Consider the following 19,225-nt stretch of genomic DNA (forward strand, 5'->3'; position numbering starts at 1 on the left):
AACCAATTATAGATTTATTGATCTTAGGTTCATTTAACTGAGTTTAGGATACGCGGCTTCCAAAATCTCTAAACACTTTGATAGAAATAAAGAAAAAAATATATAAATTTGACTTTTCTGAATCGAAAAAAAATTAAGAATTTGAATGAAAAAGGTTCTATAGTTCAAGTATAAATAAAAAAACTTTATTTAAATCAATTTTTTTCAATATATCATCAAAATTTATCACTTAAACGTGGCAATTAATATACCATTTGGATGATTAAACTTATTTTAGTTAAATAAATGAAAATAGTTTTTCTTTTAAAAATTTAAAATATAATAACATTAATTTTTTTTATTAATTATAGGATATAACACAATATTAAAGATTAACTAATTTTTTATCCTTTACTATTCTAAGCCTGCTTCTAAGTTAGGATATATGTAGCTGAAGTAATGCCATATCAAATAAAATACTAAGGTTTTGTAAAGGGGATTTATATATAACTATAAATTTGTTAATTGTAAATAATAATTATCTTGAATATGATTTAATTATATATATTTTGTAGGCCTATCTATCCAGTGTTTAGTGAAATACTTTTTTTTCGATGAATCTAATCTTGAGTGTTAAATCCCTCATTAGTAATAAAAATGTTAAATAATAGTTTATAATTATTTATATTTAATTGTTATATGATTCTATGTCCACTTTTCAAATATAATATAATTATAAAATTTCATATCCTTAAAATAATTATACTAAAAATAAAGTCATGTGATATAAATAGGCCTCTTCATCTCAAAAAATCTTAATAAATAATCCAATCAAAATATACTTATAAAATGAACAAAGTTACAAATTTTCCTGTAATGATTAAAAAAAATAATTTAAAATATTAAATAATACATTATATTTAATAAAAAATGTGATTTTATAATATTAAAGATTTAAAAAACATTTAAGAGATGAGTTTTTTACTTAAATTCATCATAATTTTCTATCATCACTTTTTTTAAAGTATAAAAATAGGTTTACTAGTTAAAGCATAATCTAAAAAATAAAAATTATTTTATAATCTTTTTTTATATTAAAATATAAGATTTATATTACATTATGACTTAAAATAAAAAATATTTTCTTTATTATTAACAAACTTTACTCTTAGTAGCAGCGGGAAATGTTTTTTAACATAATTCATAATAGCTCGCAGATGTATAATTCATTTTAAAATTAATTTACTTTTCTAAAATGTTTACTGTTAAATATATAGAAATAAAGAGTCCTGCAGTTACTTATTTTCATATCCAGATTCTCAAGATATTTCTTCTTGTCCCTGTGAAGTTTGTGGCTAATATCATCGAGAATGTACTTGGTTCTAATCATTTGACCTGTCCCCGCAAGGCTCAAATTTCTTGATTCATCTGAGATTCAGGGAATCCACCTCTGACCGACAAAAAATTGGTCGCCACTTCAGTGAAAATATAGCGAGTATTTCCCCAAATTTGTCAGAGGATAGGGTTTTAATGGAATTCTTTAGACTTTGAAAATTTTCTCTTATTTGTTTTACGTATTCATCTTTTATATTTTGATCCCCCAGGGCTTTAAAATTAGTCTTGGTGGGCTTTCTATTTAACTTTCCATTTCTTTCTTTCCTCTTATACCAGATTTGATCAATCATCATAAAACAAATAATGTGGCCTGAATTAAACATAACTTGATAGAGTACTTTAAAATTTTTTATCCAACAGATTGTAAACCTAGAACAAATGAAATAGCCAATTTGAGACAGCTATAGTAAGTATATATTTTTCTGAGGTCGGGGTGTTTGAAAAATGTATTTACGACACGAAGATCCAGATTATAACATAGTTCTAGAAGTTGTATTTCCATTGCATCAGAATTTATGCCAAGATCTTTATAACCTAGGGAATTATAGTTTATTTCTAAATGTCCCACTTTGACATTCAAGTCTCCTGAGTAAATTTTTTATGTAAATTATTTACTTACTTCCCTAAAAGTAGGAAGAATGCTTTCTCTTTCAAGAAGTTTCCTTTCATATATACATTTACGATTAATCTAATGCTATATAACCTGCTATTTAGATCCTCGAACTTTGAAATATAACCTGCTAGATTATTCTTAATGATTATACATGCACAGCACCAGTTTTTTTTAGTCTATCCCGAATTAAATAGATGGTAGCTCTTACAGAGTTTATTTGAATCAGTCCAATGAGTTTATTTTATGCAAGCTAGTTCGACCTCTTGGATGAAAGAAATCTTAATTGTGCGAATTATGATTCAAGGTTCTAGCATTTAGTGATATAACTTTTAGATTACCAGTAAAACTTTCTATTTAATTTATAAATAATTTATTAATTACCAATTATAATAGCAAAATTTTAATTTTTTTTTGGAAATATTTGATTAAAAAATTTAAAAATTTCTGAGAGCTATTTGAAAAATAAGGGAAAATAAAATATAATATTTCCTGTCTCCCGATTTTGAAAAACATGTCTCACCTTTATGGTTTCTAAGAAAACTTTATTTTCCTATATTATATTTATAGAAAGTTTAATGTTAATTCAACGAATTATAATTTACGATACGAAAAGCGTAATGTGAAATATTTTCTGCCTCCCATTTTGTAGAATATCTCATCTTTATGATTTCTAAGAATTTTAAAAATTTATTCGCCCTATATTTATTTATAGAAAGTTTAATGTTAATTCAACTAATTATAATTCAAAATAAGACAAGAGCAATGTGTAACTAAGTCTTAATTTTTTTTTAAATATTATATAATTACAATTTAATAATTTACTTTAACACAAGCGCATAATAAATAATAATTTCTAACTATTATCATCTATCAAAACTATATTATTCGAGTCGAAGAAAAATTAGATAAAATAATAAATTTAATAATTTACTAATTTTTATTAATAATTTTTATAAATAGGAATAATAATGAATAATGATAAAATTTATATATCATAAAAATTAGTAGATTAAATAGTAATAATAAATATTATTAGATAAACTTATAAATTATAATAAATTGGATCTGATAGTAATAATATTTAATATTTGTTGGATAACAGAAATATTTTTTTGGATTTATTCTTTTAATTTTTCTCGTAGAAATATATATTTGAATATTTCGCTCGTAACCTTTTTTCTTATATTTTTTATATTATACGGAGCCATTCAAATCTGACAAGTGATATTTTATATATAAACTATAGAAATAATATTATTTTTTGTTTTTTTAGTGTACATTTCTTACTAATAAATACGTTTTATTTAAATAAAATGAATAAATAATTTAATACTAGCCATAATCATGATGATGCCCCGGGCGAGAATGGGAAAACATTTGATAGTAGACAAATATTCTTCATGCTTCTTTACATGGAAAATCAAAATTCTTAAATTAAAATTAAATATAAACTCTAATAAAAACATATGGCGAAGTTATAGATAATATTAAATTGATTTTAAAAATTCTACAATTGTGATTTCAATTAAAATTAATGAAGATTCACAAGACAATTCCAAATGCACGTAAGAAGAATAGTTATTATAATTTAAAATATCATTTCAAATAAAGTCTATCTATAACTTATATCATAAATATTAATCCAATCCTAATGGATATAAATAAATATATAGAAAACCTTGAAAAATTATTAAACAATGAAATAACAGTTGATTTTCTTAACATCTTACCTAATTATATTTATCATATTTTTGATTTCTTGGATTATGATCAAATGTTGAAATTAACTAATGATGAATTCATGGGTACAATAACAGGGTATTATGAATATAAATCATATTTAGTTCAACCATATATTCATTATAAAAATCATAATATTGACAATTCAATCTAAAACTAATTATAGAAATAATCAATATATTTATTATAAGAATAATCAATATAAAAATTATAATGAATATAATTATTTAAAGGAAGATTCTCACAATTTAGAAGAAATATCTGGTTTGCTTATTTCTGATAGTGATTCAGATGATTATGAAAAAAATTTTTAAATCAAATTAATGTAGAAAAAATTGAAATATACTGTGTTAAAAAATATTTTCGTTATCCAACAATATATATAACTCAGAGATAATTAGAATTAATCAATAGTAATATAAAAAGTCTGAATTTATTGAAAAAGATCTAAATAATATATAATACCATTATTTATTATCCACAAGATGGCGTTTATTATATCTAATTATTCTAATTTATCATTCTAAAATCTTAACGAATAAATAAAGTAACATATAAAAGATAAATATAAAATAAGCATATTTGCCAGTTAAGGAAATTGTACGAATACAATATTATTTTATAATGTCATCATATGATGAATAATAGTACCTAGTGAACATTTAATTACTATTTTTAATAATATTTGATCTTGATATATCTAAAAATATTATTATAATTTCTTTATACAAATTTAATATGTGATTCGTTAGAATCATATTTATATAAATGGTTAGGAAACAATAAAAAAACCTTCATTCATTTACTTTTTTTACTTGTAATGATATATAACGTTGAGCATTATTAATTTATTTATCCATTAATTAAAATCAAGGATAAGATAGTACATCAGCCATAAAATAAATATATAATAAGCTATTTAATTGCATAAAAATCATACAGGTATTGCAAAACTACAATTCGAATATCCAATACATCATAATTAAATTAAACAATTGACATTTTATATCAAAATAAATTCATTTTTTATTTACTTCCTTAAAAATGGTAAATCATGAAGTATTTCGATGCTAGATGTAAATATCCTCATAAGCTTTGATAAATATTATATTTTGGATAAAGTTTTTATATTTTGATATGGTATTTATGATAAATATTGAGAGCAACAATAATATATTAAGAATATTAATGCAATACTATCAAAATGTTTCACATTATTACATTTTTTATGGTATATAATCCCAGTAAAATTATTTTTTTCTTTTAAAATGATATGAGATTATCTTATCAGTTATTTACTCAAGATGGCTAAATTTTCTAATGAATCATTAGAAAAAATATCAACATCAAGATAGACTAAAGTTTTTTTTAAAAAATGTCAATTTGTTTTGGTTTAGGCTTCATTAAAATTTTACCATTTACAACTATTTTAAAAACAATTTTAACCATTATTTGTTTTAATAAATTCTTTTTAAAGTTAAAATACAAAAATTATTTTTAAATAATAATACGACAACTTGCGGATTGAATATTATAAAATTATATATTTACATCTTAATTATTTTAGATATAACTGTATTAAAAGATTTTAATAATCTATTAATAGAATGGATGAAAAATAATATTAATTTATATTACTTTATTATTTATAAATAACTTAATTTTTGTAACATGTTTATTTAATAAATGGAATAACTGAATATTATAGTTATAAGAAAAAGTATGTTATTAAAATTTTATATTATTTACAAAAAGATTCAATCTAATTTGAAATAGATTTTATAAACTAATATATGAAAGAGAATAATTCAAAAGAATTTTTTATTACTTAAATCTGTTTATGGGATATATCCACTTCTAAACTATTCTTCTAACACAACTGTTCTAAGTCTAACTTTTCTAACAAAATTTGATAATGATTAGTGAAGCACTGCAATTCTAGATAATAACATATATTAAGTAATTTAAAATATATTTATAATAATTATACATACTGTTCTAAGTCTAACTTCTAAGTTTTCTAACACAATTTGGGAGCACTGAAATTTTAGATATTAAAATATATTAAGTAATTTAAAATGAGTTTTCCGGTATCTTTCAGGAAATTAATAATTAGATCGATCTGTGGGTGTTAGGTAGTGTTAACCATCACCCAATATTATATTAATCATAACTTATATAATATAATATAATCTTATAACCAATAACTCATAATGTAAAATTTTTTATAAAAAATATTAAGGCCCGGCCCGGCCCGGGTTTAAAAATCTTAGGCACGGCCCGGCCCGGATATATTTTAAAAAAATTTTTTAGGCCCGGCCCGGCCCGGATAAAATTTTTTAGGTCCGGCCCGGCCCGGGTATATTTAAAAAATTTAAAATACGGCCCGGCCAGGGCCGGGCCGGGCCGGGCTTAGGGCCGGGCTTGCAGGTCTCTGATATGTATATATATTTTGAATTTGATTTAATTCTGAAAGATTTTTTATGCATGAAAATCACAAAAGATTTACTTATAAAAGAATTTTTTTTAAAAAAAAAGATTTTGATATTTTTAGGGTAAAATTTGATCAAACAAAAATTTTCCTCAAATTTTTTTTTGTTTTGAACTCTGGGATTAAATAATAAAGAAAGTATATTTAACTCAAAAGTAGATAATATCTGATTGACAAAGATCTATTTCAAATTCAAATATCATTTTTATTGCCTGATATTTTTTTTGGGATAGGGTTCTAAATCGCTAAAATTGGGGATCTTGCTTATAGCGATTTTTGTTTTTGACGATTTAGAATGGGAACTTTTTTTTGTATTAGATATTTTTTTATCTTGTTACTCGCCACAATAGATTAAATATGATATTTTTACCATCTCCCTCAGCTATAATTTTAAACAAAAATTTCAAAAAATTACATTAATATTAATTATAAATTAATTAATATATCGGATAATTATGAATATTACATTAATATTTTTATATATAATTCAAAATTTATTTTCCACTAGATTAAACGGCTCGATTTTTTAAAAATGGCTAACTCATTATTTTATCCAGAAAAATATTACGTAAAGGGTTTGAACATCTATTAATGAAATCTCAAGTATTATTTTCTGGCTACAATATTGAGTAAGCCGTTTTTAAATATCAGCTCAAATCGAGCCTTTTAACAACACTTAAAACTTAATAAATTTTAATCCTTAATCTGAATCTTTATGATTATATCTTCCTGGAACCTTGGCCGACCCGAATCTATATATTAAAAGATTCGATTCTCTGTTTATAATATAATTTTTTTCCCCATGTAATTTATTTATTTTTGATAAAAGAAAGAAAGGGCAGAAAAGGATAAAAATGATAAAGAGAAGATTCCTAATTTATTTTTCTTTATCTCAAAAATAATCTCTATTATATAAGTGTTTCAAAATATTATTTTTATTGTCAGATATTTTTATTCTATTACTCGCCACAATATATGAAATATGATTTATATATACCATTTTCGCCTTCCGCTATAATTTTATATAAAAAGTTTTAAAAAATTTATATATTATTTAATCATAAAACATTGAAATAAAATTCGTGGTTAGAATTAAATACATTTAAAATGGAGATGAGTGTTAATTTCTCGATACTTTTTACCTATTTCGATATAAAAAAAAAGGACAGAGAAAGAAATAATAAGAATTAAAAATTCCTTTTATCTGCATCTCAAAAATTATATTTTATTTGATTATTTTAGGCTTAGATATTTTTATCCTATTACTCCAATATATGAAATATGGTATAACCATTTCCGCCTTCAGTTAAATTTTGTGTAAAAAGTTTTAAAAAAGTAATTTAAATATTTTTATATTATTAAAATCATTTTAAAAAAATTCAATGGCTAAAATTTTAATACAATGAAAAACCAGATGTGTGTTAATTTCTTCGATATATTTTTACATTTCGATAAAAAAAAGAACAGACAAATAAATAATAGAGAAAGAATTAAAAATTTATTTTATATGCACTTCATAAATCATATTATCGCATGATTATTTTTCGCTTAGATATTTTTATCCGATTACTCTCCACAATATATGTATATTTATACCATTTCCATCTTCAGCTATAGTTTTGTATAAAAAGTTTAGAAAAAGTTATTAATATCATAAAAGAATTCAATGGTTAAAAAATAAATACATTTAAAATAGAGATTAGTGTTATTTTCTTCTATATTTATTTTTAACCAAATTTCGATAAAAGAAAGAAGGGCAGAGAAAGATCAAAATAATCAAGAAAAAATTAAAAATTTTCTTTAAAATTAATAAAATGGCTGTTTTGACAATTTTCATCTTTCAAGATAAAAATAAAATAGCAATGTGAGATGTGCATTTTAATAATCGTTTTTTATTTTTGGTTTCGATATTTTTATCCTATTTACTCTCCATAATATATTAAATATGATATTTTTTTACCATCTCCACCCTGAGCTATAATTTTAAATATAAAAAAATTTCAAAATAATATTTAATTTAAATACCAATAATTATAAATCATGTAAGCAAATAATTCAATGGTCAAAATCTAATATATATTTAATATCTAGATGAGCATTAATTTCTTCGGTATTATTTACTTATTTTTATTAAAGAAAAATAGAAAAAATTAAAAGGTTGATGGTACGAATAAAAATTTCATTAGCATATCAAATATCATTTTAATTTCTGATCTATTTTATCTTCGTCATTTTTATCCTAATACTCTCCACAATCTATTAAAATATAATGATATATTTTTTTCTGCTTTCAGTAATAATTTTTATAAAAGAGTATATGCCTATATTATATTAAAAATCTTATAATCAATAAGATGAATTTAATGATTAAAATTTAAAATCAGATGAGTCATAATTTCTTTTATATTATTTTATCATTTTGACAAAAGAAAGGATAGAAAAAGTAAAAATTAATAAAAATCTTAAAGGTAGATTAAAATATATTTTATATGATATTTATTATTTACCATCTCCACCCTCACCTATAAATTTTTGATAATAATTTTAAAAAAATTGTAATACTCAAATAAATTACATAAAAAATTATAAAAAAAATTCAATGGTTAAAATCAGGATTGCAAACTTAAACTCGTACCCTAAACCAGGATCCTTAAAATCCTTAGAACCCTAATATTTTCTAAGCCAGAACCTGAACCACGACCCCTTTTTTAAATGTAGGGTTCAGGGCAGTGGCGTAGCTAGGAATTTTCCTTAGAGGGGGTCCATACATATAAAAGCCTGGGGGCTTCGCCCCCAGACCCCTTTAACGGGCCTTTGGCTCTTTTGCCCGGCCTTAGGCCGGGTTTATCTTACAAATCATAACCATATCTTCGATAATATATAATAAATATATTTTTTAAATGCATCAATAATTTGTTTTATAATTTAGTAGATTATTCTCAATGACTTTATAATAATACTATCCAGAATAATTTCAATAGTAATATAATATCCTTCCACAAACATCAAAACCAGAAAAATATAAATATTATTGGTATTTATTTGATAAAGTCACCACTTATAAGTCTTTTGAACGTATAATCTAAAAATAAATTTTTGCTCTGGGAGGGGTCCAAACCCGAAAACCATATTTATTTTGTTTTTTATTTTATCTTATTTTTTTAAATAATAAAAAAAAATTTGAACAGCATTAAATAAAATAACTTGTAAAATATTTATAAAAAAAACATATTAAATAAACATCATTGTTTATTCCTTTATTTTCAATATTTAAAAATATTTATTGTGAAAATCATTTTTTCGAGGAATCATTTTTTTATATTACTGTCTAAACACTGATCCCTGAACCCACCAGAACCTGAACTCTACACAAGATACTAAGTATGATAGTTATCTTACCATCTCCGCCTTCAGCTATAATTTTTTATAAAAAGTTTTTTTTAAAAAAGGCAATTTATTTGAGTACCAATATTATATTATATATAAAATCATATCATGATAAATAGTATAATTATTAAATTTTAAAATATTCAAGAGCCAGCCTAGTCTCTTAAATTCATTTGATATTATTTACTTATATTCAAAAAAGATACAAGAATGATAGAAAAAGATACAAGAATGATAGAAAAAGATACAAGAATGATAGAAAAAGATACAAGAATGATAGAAAAAGATCATAATAACAGAGATAGAAATAATCCTGTTTTTATTAATAAATTTATTGATAGTTTACCACATAATATTGATATTTATTTAGGTATTTAGAAAAACTTATATTTTAGGTAATCATCTTCTATGAAATAAAATTTTCTAAATTGATTTTTCTATTATAAAATTTCATTTTTTATTGATAATTTCTAACAATCATAAATTGAAAATAAGATATAGTAGATTAAGTAATTAAATGATAAGAGGGGATGAGTTTATAAGGCAATGGAAATTTGATTTACTGATCTGTATTACAGACTTTTGATGAAGATAAAATCCTTTTTTGGGGTTATCTGTTAGGACCAGCGTCTACATGAGCGGGAGGGGTAGGAACAGTTTGTATCATATTTTTTGGAGGGGGTAGGCGGCTTTAATAAGGGTAGGATAAATTTTTTTGGGGGTTATCTATTGAATTTTGAGATAAAATAGGACAAAATTTATAGCTGTAAAAATTTTTATTAAAAACTATTATAATACAATTCATCGACCAGATCTATATATTGCAAACAATCATACACATTGTTTTCCAAATAAAACTTTCTGCTATCCTTTTAAATTACATTTAAAAGGTTTAGATATTTCAGCAAGCTCATAAAGTTATAATAATGAATTCATTGTAAATAATGGAGGATTTAATTGAATTTATTATCTAAAAAATAAATCCTATATTCACAAAATATCGATAGTTGGTAGTAGAGATAGATTAATTTAAGTTATCCTTTATAAATTCTCTGAAAAGAGTATCATTATAATTAAAAAGGTGAAAATAATAATGGGGAAATATCGCCGCCGAAGGTGGCGGGGGTAGGTAAAGGTTTTCTAAGGGGGTTTGCATCCAGTAAAAATCCTGTCATGTAGACGCTGGTTGGACCGTGCTCATTATTTTTTTATCAAGTCTTGGACTTGAGGACCAAAAGTTTAAGAATGGTCATGACAAAATAATATTTATCAGACATGCTGTTACCATAAATATATCTCTTATTTCTTTCTCGGATCAATACATTTATCCTCTATTCATAACAATGACATAACCAATGATAGAAGTATTTTTAAAATTGAACAATATTCATCCAAAATTATTCACCCCCTTAGATATTAAAACCACTCTTGGACCTATATCATAAACAGTTTTATCAATATGGATGCTTTTAGACCACTTTTACTATAGTTGTTGCAATATTTTATAGAAAAAGCTCATCATTAGCTAATCATGATTAATAATGCAAATTATATGGTGCATTGATTATTGATTCATAGAACACATGTGCTTATTTAAAAAAAAATTATATATTATAATTTAATAGAAAAGAAATACCCGTTTAAAACATTTATGAAATATAAAGAATAGTTTAACCTAATATAAGTTTCTCCAAAAATTTTTATTACTATGTAAGTTATTAATAAGTTTTATTCTCTTAAAAACTCTTTGTTAATAGAAGGATTTTCACTGACACAAATTGCCGGAGTAGAGAGCCTTTGCAAAATTTGTATAAAACTTTAACTTATTATTGGTACTATTTGACTATATGTTTTATATCTATTTGGCAAAATATTGTCCTTTAAGTCGATTTACCTGTCAATTGACTGTTATCAACCCTGGTCCTTAATGAATATTAAACACAGTCGATGAAAGATTTATTCAAGATGCTTACATAAATAATTCATATTTAGAGTAAATACTGGCACTTCGAGAAATTCATAAAACATCACAAAATTATTTTAAATATTAAATTTCAATCATAAAAAATAAGATAATAAATTATGTTAACAATAAATCAAAATATTTACTAAAAACCAACCACGGCATACTGGAATATTAAGTCCTAGTTACATATTTTATATATTTTTTAATGAAAGTTTTAATTAAACTCACCTCTCCTCTGGATATCGGGCAATTGCCCATGGTGAGAATAAAAAGATACCAGAAGCTGGAAAAAATGCTTCGAAAACTACGTAGGTCATATATATATGACCCAATAGCAGAATTTATAAAAAAAATTATAAACATTTTATTTAATTTTTATGTCTGAATATTGTCCCAGACACTTATTCTACTCAGAATCAGGGTTGTCAGGTCAAAATTTTTAAATTGCGGGTGAAATTTGGTATTATGCGGGAGAAATATGAAAATTGCGGTAGAAATATAAAAAATACTAAAAAAAAAATTTAGGCCGGGATTTTGAATTGACTTAATTATCCGCCTATTATTTTTTATAATTAGTTTATATAAATACAAAGTCGGTATCTATTTTTCAAAATAAAATAACATCTTGAATTTATTAAAATATATTAATTTATAAAAAAAACCAACGATCTTTTTTATATATAAAAGAATGTAAACAAAATAAAATTTTATAAAAATAAACGATTTTAATTTTACAATTAAAAATATATTTTATGCGAATGTCCCGCAAAACGACCGCAATTGGAAATCTACCGAACATTATAGAGATAGGAGGTTATTTATCACGTATCACGTTTAAATACATAATAAGGTACTCTAAAAATAAGAAATAATACAGATGCAACTACAGTTGTGGCAATTATAATGACTTATCTTGTAGTACAACATTCACAGAGATACTTATCATAATGTTGGTAGAATCTTTTTCCCATAATATTTAACGACTCTAATATAAATGAAAACTATACTTGTAGAACAAAAATGAGCAAGGCTATCATCAATGTTTTAGGACCTAAATCCAGGAGGTCAATTCTTGACGATTTGAAAGATGGGCATACATATGCAATTCTAACAGATGCATCTAATAAGGGAAATATGCTATTTCAACAAAATAAAGGTCATTTCAACAAAATAAAGGTCGTTTCAATAAAACTATTAAATTTTTTCCCCTCAAATAGTGAAAAATCCAAAGACATAGCTAACCATATAATGGTAAATATAGCAGATTGAGATTATCAATAAATTGCATGTCAGCTTTCTGATCTGATAATGGCTCAGTGAATTTGGTAAAAACAGAATATATTTACAGAATTGAGTCAGCACAATTTTGGTTGCGATATGTGCCTACCCGCCATCGATAGAATTTTAAAATTTTTTAAATCTTCAAAAAAATATTTCTAAATAAAGATTATAAAAGCTGTCCTAACATTTTGGAAATTTTTTTCACTAATGAATGGCAGAGGTATATTTAGGAATGATTTCACATGTAGGAAATCTACTACATGCTGTTAATGTATAGTTGCATTCAGAAAAATCTTGAAGATTCACAAAATTATGCTACAGATGTGTTCATCTTTACAGTTAAAAATTGACAATAAATTTTATGAAGCCATTGCTTAAACTTATATATATTTGTTTAACCATTAGCTCGGATTCTAGTGTTGTTAAAGCAATCCGATTTCTCTCCTTTTTCCAGGCATAGAATGAGGTAAGGAGAAGACATACTGGCATTTTTTTCCAAGCATGGGGATTTATCGTTATTACGAAAATTTTTTACCCATTTCTTCTCTGCTTTTAGACCATCTAACTTTATTTTGGTGAATCATAAAAAATAGAAAGAATTACAATCTCCTCTAACAAGACATCAATGTCTTCCGGTATTTTTAATATATTTATTAAATTATAAAAACCATCAATTGAAGGTTTCTGTTCCAAGGTCATAATATTTATACATTTGTAAATAGAGTTATTAAAATCAAATTTTGATTGTAAATATTCTAAAATTGTTTTAATAAAAGTATCTGCTTCATTTAAAAATGTATTAATTAGAGTATTATTTGAACATTGTAATATAATATTTTTAGCAATAGCGCCATAAAATTTTTTATCAATTTTTAACTATAGACAGCGTCTACATGACAGGATTTTCACTGGATGCAAACCCCCTTCAAAAATCTTTGCCTACCCCTCTAAAAAATATTCACCAACTTCGGCGGAGCTATTTTTCCATTATTATTTTCATCTTTTTAATTATAATGATACTCTTTTCAAAGAATTTATAAAGGATAACTTAAATTAATCCATCTCTACTACCAACTATCGATATTTTATGAATATAAAGGATTTATTTTCTAGATAATAAATTTAATTAAATCCTCCATTATTTCCAATGAATTCATTATTATAACTTTATGAGCTTGCTGAAATATCTAAACCTTTTAAATGTAATTTAAAAGGATAGCAGAAAGTTTATTTGGAAAACAATATGTATGATTGTTTGCAATATATAGATTTGGTCGCTGAATTGTATTATAATAGTTCTATAATAAAAGTATTAATTTTTACAGCAATAAATTTTGTCCTATTTTATCTCAAAATTCAATAGATAAACCCCCAACCCCCCCAAAAAAAATTTCTTTTTAAATTTATCCTACCCCCATTAAATACGCCTACCCCCTAAAAAAAATAGGTTACAAACTGTTCCTACCCTTCCCGCTCATTTAGACGCTGACTGTAGAGATGAACAAAGCTGTAGCAGATTTTGTGAATCTTTTTTTTAATAAAGAATATTCTGATTGCAACTAAATATTAACTACATGAAGTAGATTTCCTAAATGTGAAACGAATCCCAAATATGCTTCTGCCATTTCATACTCGGAAAATTTTTTAAAATTTTAAGACAGCTTTTAAAAACTCTATTTAAGAAGTATTTTTTTAAGGGTTAATTTTAAAATTCTATCTATGGTTTAATGACAACCACCTGATAAGTATATATCTCAACAACTCACACCATTCCAAGTCAGACCACTTCACCAACTCTTTTAATTCATTATCTCTTTTAGTTGATGAACTAAATTCGTTAAAACATTTTATCACAATTATTTCGACATCCACAAATATTATATTCATTGCATTCTTGCAAGAATTATGTAGTATATGGCATATACAGCCAATTGGTATTAATTCATTATTGTGCTGCCTCAATTCGGTAAATTTGGTTTTTGCCAAAATTTACAGAGGCATTATCAGCGCAGAAAGCTGACATGCAAATCATTGTTAACTCTGAATCAGCTATATTTACCATTATGTGGCTAGCTACATTGTTGGATTTTTCACTATCCGAGGCAAAAATTTTAACAGTTTTATTGAAATGTTCTTATTCTTGTTGAAATAGCGAAGGATCGAGGGAAATGTTTTAATATTTCCCTTATTATATGTATCTGTTAGAATTTCATATGGATGCCCATCTTTCAAATCGTCTAGAATTGACCTCTAGGATTCAGGTACTAAATCAATTGTGATAGCCTTGCTCATTTTTGTTCTGCCACAAGTAAGGTTTGCACTTATATTGGACTCGTTAAATATCATGAGAAAAAGATTCGACCCACATTGTAATGATATAGCTCTAATGCTGGACTACATAATAGATGTATACAATTTCCGCAAATGTAGTTGCATCTGTATTATTTATTATTTTTGAGAATATTTTTGTATTGCAATAGATGTTGATATACTTCCCTGTACTGAGTTATATGAATGAAATTATGTTGAATTATTATTGGATAAAAAAACAGGATAGAAAAAATTTAACAAACTAGACATGTTTTTCGTATAAATATTTAAAATTTATTTAAAAATATAAAAGTAATCAATTAATGTCTCTCAAAATTTTTATTTATATATTAAAAACGTTAAAATACTAAAAAAAAAAAATTGCGGGAGAAATTAAAAAATTGTGGTAGATTTTTGCGAGAAATTTTCAATTGCGGTAGTTTTGCGGGAGAGAGAGGTCTGCGTGTAAATTAAAAAATTGCGAGAGCCTCCCGCTGATGGGGGGAGACATCGCAACCCTGCTCAGAATATATAAAATACTTTTTTTTTACTATCTTCGTTAGGGTCTATAATTTTATATTTAAAAAAAGTAATATAATAATTTACTTGAATATATTATTTTATACTTCAATGATTAATTTAAAATACATTCAAAATTCACAATAGTCTTATTCTTTTTAACATTATTTTACTTATTTTTATAAATAATTCGAATTTTGGTTTTCACATTTTTATATAAATAAGATCATTATTATATTTTTCTTTTTATTAACCTTAAATAAAATAAATCATTAACTGTAATATATTTAAATATAATGACAAATGGGGAATAAACATAAAAATTTTAAATGTAAACAAAATATTAAAAATTCAACAATGGTAAGATATTTATTATATTTAATAATGTATAATATAAAAAGGGGAAGGGGGAAGTTATGCCATGTATGTTAAAGGAACTAAGATGGATAAGGGATGGTTTCAATGAAACACTTGTATTTTACTTTTAGGATTTCAATTTGAATTTTTTGCTTGGGAACTTTTAACCGCTGTCCTTATTGAAATTTTCTAACTCAATTTAATAGTGGGATTGGAGACAGGGGTTCCCCAAAACATTGAAGATTTAAATATAAAAAAATTTAAGAGGGGCTTATATTAGAATTTACATTCTTAATTTTTAACGAATATTCCAGGCCACTCCCTAACAACTCCGCCAAAAAGCAGAAATAATCCGCTCATATTCCGATAAAAAAGGGCTTGTCTCAATCATATAAACAAATATAGTATATTTTTTACCATATTCATCAGCTTTAATTTTATATAAAAAAAGTAATATATTTGAGTTTAATAAAGCGTTCAATTTTTAACAATTTAAACTTTCAAAATGCACTCTTTATTTCTTAGACATTATTTAATTATTTTAATAAATAAAGAAATATAGAAACATAGTATCAAAATAGTAAGTGAATTATAATAGTTTTTTTGCTTGAATAATTTATTTAATTTCTTTTGGCAAATAAAATTTTTATTATTTTTTTCCTTTCCAATTTAAAAATTTTTTATAATTATATAAATTTTGAACTTCATTAATCTTAATAAATGGGCAAAAAATCATTTTTATATATAAAACTTAAATAATCGAATATAAAAATAATTAATCTAGAATGCTATTAATAAGTCAAAATATTTAACAAAACCCCTATTAAAACAATAATCACGACCTTAGAACATTAAAAAATATCTTATCATTTTTATTATTAGTAAACCTATCCCTCCCCTCGATTTCTATTCAAAAAGCCTTGGAATTATAAATAAAAAGAAACTGGACGAATGGAATATTTTCTAATCATTTGATTTTTATTGTCATTTATCTCCTTAACATATATGATATTTTTTTACTATCTTCATCGTCGTCTACATCTATAATTATATATTAAAAGTTTTTTTAAAAAGTAATTTATTTGAGTATAAATGATATTTTTAAAAAGAAATTTGAAAATTATTGAGATATGTCAAAAAGATTAGTTTTACACTCCGAAAAGTTATTACAAAATTAACTTATAATGGAAGGATTAAAAACTTTAGTTTATTATTTCATTTATATTAAAAATAGATTATACAGTTAGAAAATAGCGCTAAAAGTATGAACAGCAATGGAATCTAATGAACCTTAAAAGGCAGTTGAAAGGTTTAAAAAAATTTACAAGATTGTAATGATTCAAGATTACATGACTGGAATAGGTGGTGCAAGGTAGTAGCTTTACCAATCAATAAATATGTTCTCTCAGCAAAGGAATAGTTTTAATTCAGCTAAATCTGTACGAAAAAATTATTTAGATAATATATCAATATCTAGGTATTGAAATAGTCTTCATCTATAAAGAATCAATTTCTTGTTCAGAATAATTCAGGTCCTTTAAAGTAAATGATTGGTAATATAACTAAATGTTATGAAATATTTAAATTTTTTTAAATTTATGTGGTAGTCGTTTATTATTTAATCGCATCCCACTTTTTAATTTTATGATAATTCTATGGTTAAATGAAGTTTTATTTAAAAAAAAATATATAAATAAAGGATTGCAGGGAAGAGTAGAGCTAGTCGGCGCTAGTTTTGTCAAAATTTATAACTCCTAAAATAATTATGCGTATGAATTTACAAACTATCATGAGATAGCCAAATACTCACCGAAATTTATACATTGACAACAGGGTTGGGTAAATTTTCAGAAAATTGTATTCGGATACAGATACAGATACTTTATAAAATTTTGTATTTAAGATACAAGATACTAGATACTTTAGAAAAATTTCAATAAGATATAAGATACAAGATACTTGTATTTTTTTTTAAAAGTATCTAAGATACAAGATACTTTTTTAAAAAACTTTAAATAGTCAAAATCAAAATGTTTAAAGCTTTATTTTCTTATCTATAATATAAATTTATAAAAAAATATTTAATAAATTGTAGAAAATAACAAATTTATTATAAAAGATAATGCGACATTCCATTTAATAATTATATAATTAGTAAATAATAATAAATCAGCATCATATATCAGCATTATTTTTTAATATTATTAATTTTTCAAATGATTTATCGTTCAATCTTTGACTGGTCTATTAACCATATTAGCAAAGCTAAATAATCTTTCAGCGGGGGGTGAGGAGGGTAATATTGTGTTATATTTAATAAATATTTCTTTTATATATTTATAACTATTTAACATATTTATACTCCACCTGTCATCTTTCATATAATTTAGGACCTCTATTTCAATATCATTTATTGAATTATTAGAATTGGATGTGGTACTTTTAAGGCAAAAGTAATCATCATCTTCATCAATTGAAGATTTTGTTGAAATTTCAATATTATTTTTAAAAACAATTAAAACTTCATGTAATAACAAATCCTGAAGGTATTTTTTTTCTTTTTCACCATCAATCCAACGATTTTTAAAATAGGGATGAGAAATAGTTGCCAAAAATGCAGTTTAAAATTGTTATCAAAATCATATATATTTATAAATCTTTTATTTAAATAATTTTCTATGGCAATAGCTAATGATTTGCAAAATTGTAGATTGGTTTGAATTAAATTTGTAATTTTTTTTTAACGACATTTAAAATTGGAGCTGATTCTCCATAATAGCAGTTGATTTCACTCTGTATTTTGTCAATCGCTATAGCCAATGGGGCCATTATATTGCAATATTCTTCTAAATATTGAATTTCAATATCTCTTAATTTAGGAAATTCTAATTTTTGACATAATTTAGGAAGTTCGCCTTTAAATTTTAATAAACTATGAAGACTATCATACAAATTATTCCATCTAGTGCAACAAGGTGTAACTAATTGTTTTCCTAAAACTGCTTTGATAAGTTCTGCAGTTTTAGGCTTATTAATTGCATTCCATAGCTTAGTACATTTGGCTAGTGTGGGATGATGAATTCTAGAAATGGCAGAAAAATCCTTATAGTTTTTTCGGCATCTGTTCTGGCAATAAGGCTTATCGTATGGCATAGACAACGAATGTGCTTAGGCAATTATATTGATT

The 19,225-nt window shown here is 24.1% G+C and overlaps 1 long non-coding RNA gene across 1 annotated transcript in view; it reads left to right on the top strand.

Annotated features, from left to right (window-relative positions):
- The first annotated feature begins 3,438 nt into the window (after positions 1 to 3,438).
- LOC135924880 (uncharacterized) overlaps positions 3,439 to 19,225 on the top strand; it is a 43,612-nt gene continuing 27,825 nt past the window's right edge. The window contains exon 1 of the long non-coding RNA XR_010571432.1: positions 3,439 to 3,552. This is a non-coding gene — a long non-coding RNA (uncharacterized LOC135924880). The remainder of the gene's footprint in view (positions 3,553 to 19,225) is intronic.

This window comes from Gordionus sp. m RMFG-2023, chromosome 2 (genome assembly GCF_954871325.1).
Source record: "Gordionus sp. m RMFG-2023 chromosome 2, tfGorSpeb1-WG-v2, whole genome shotgun sequence".
Classification (NCBI taxonomy): domain Eukaryota; kingdom Metazoa; phylum Nematomorpha; class Gordioida; order Chordodea; family Parachordodidae; genus Gordionus; species Gordionus sp. m RMFG-2023.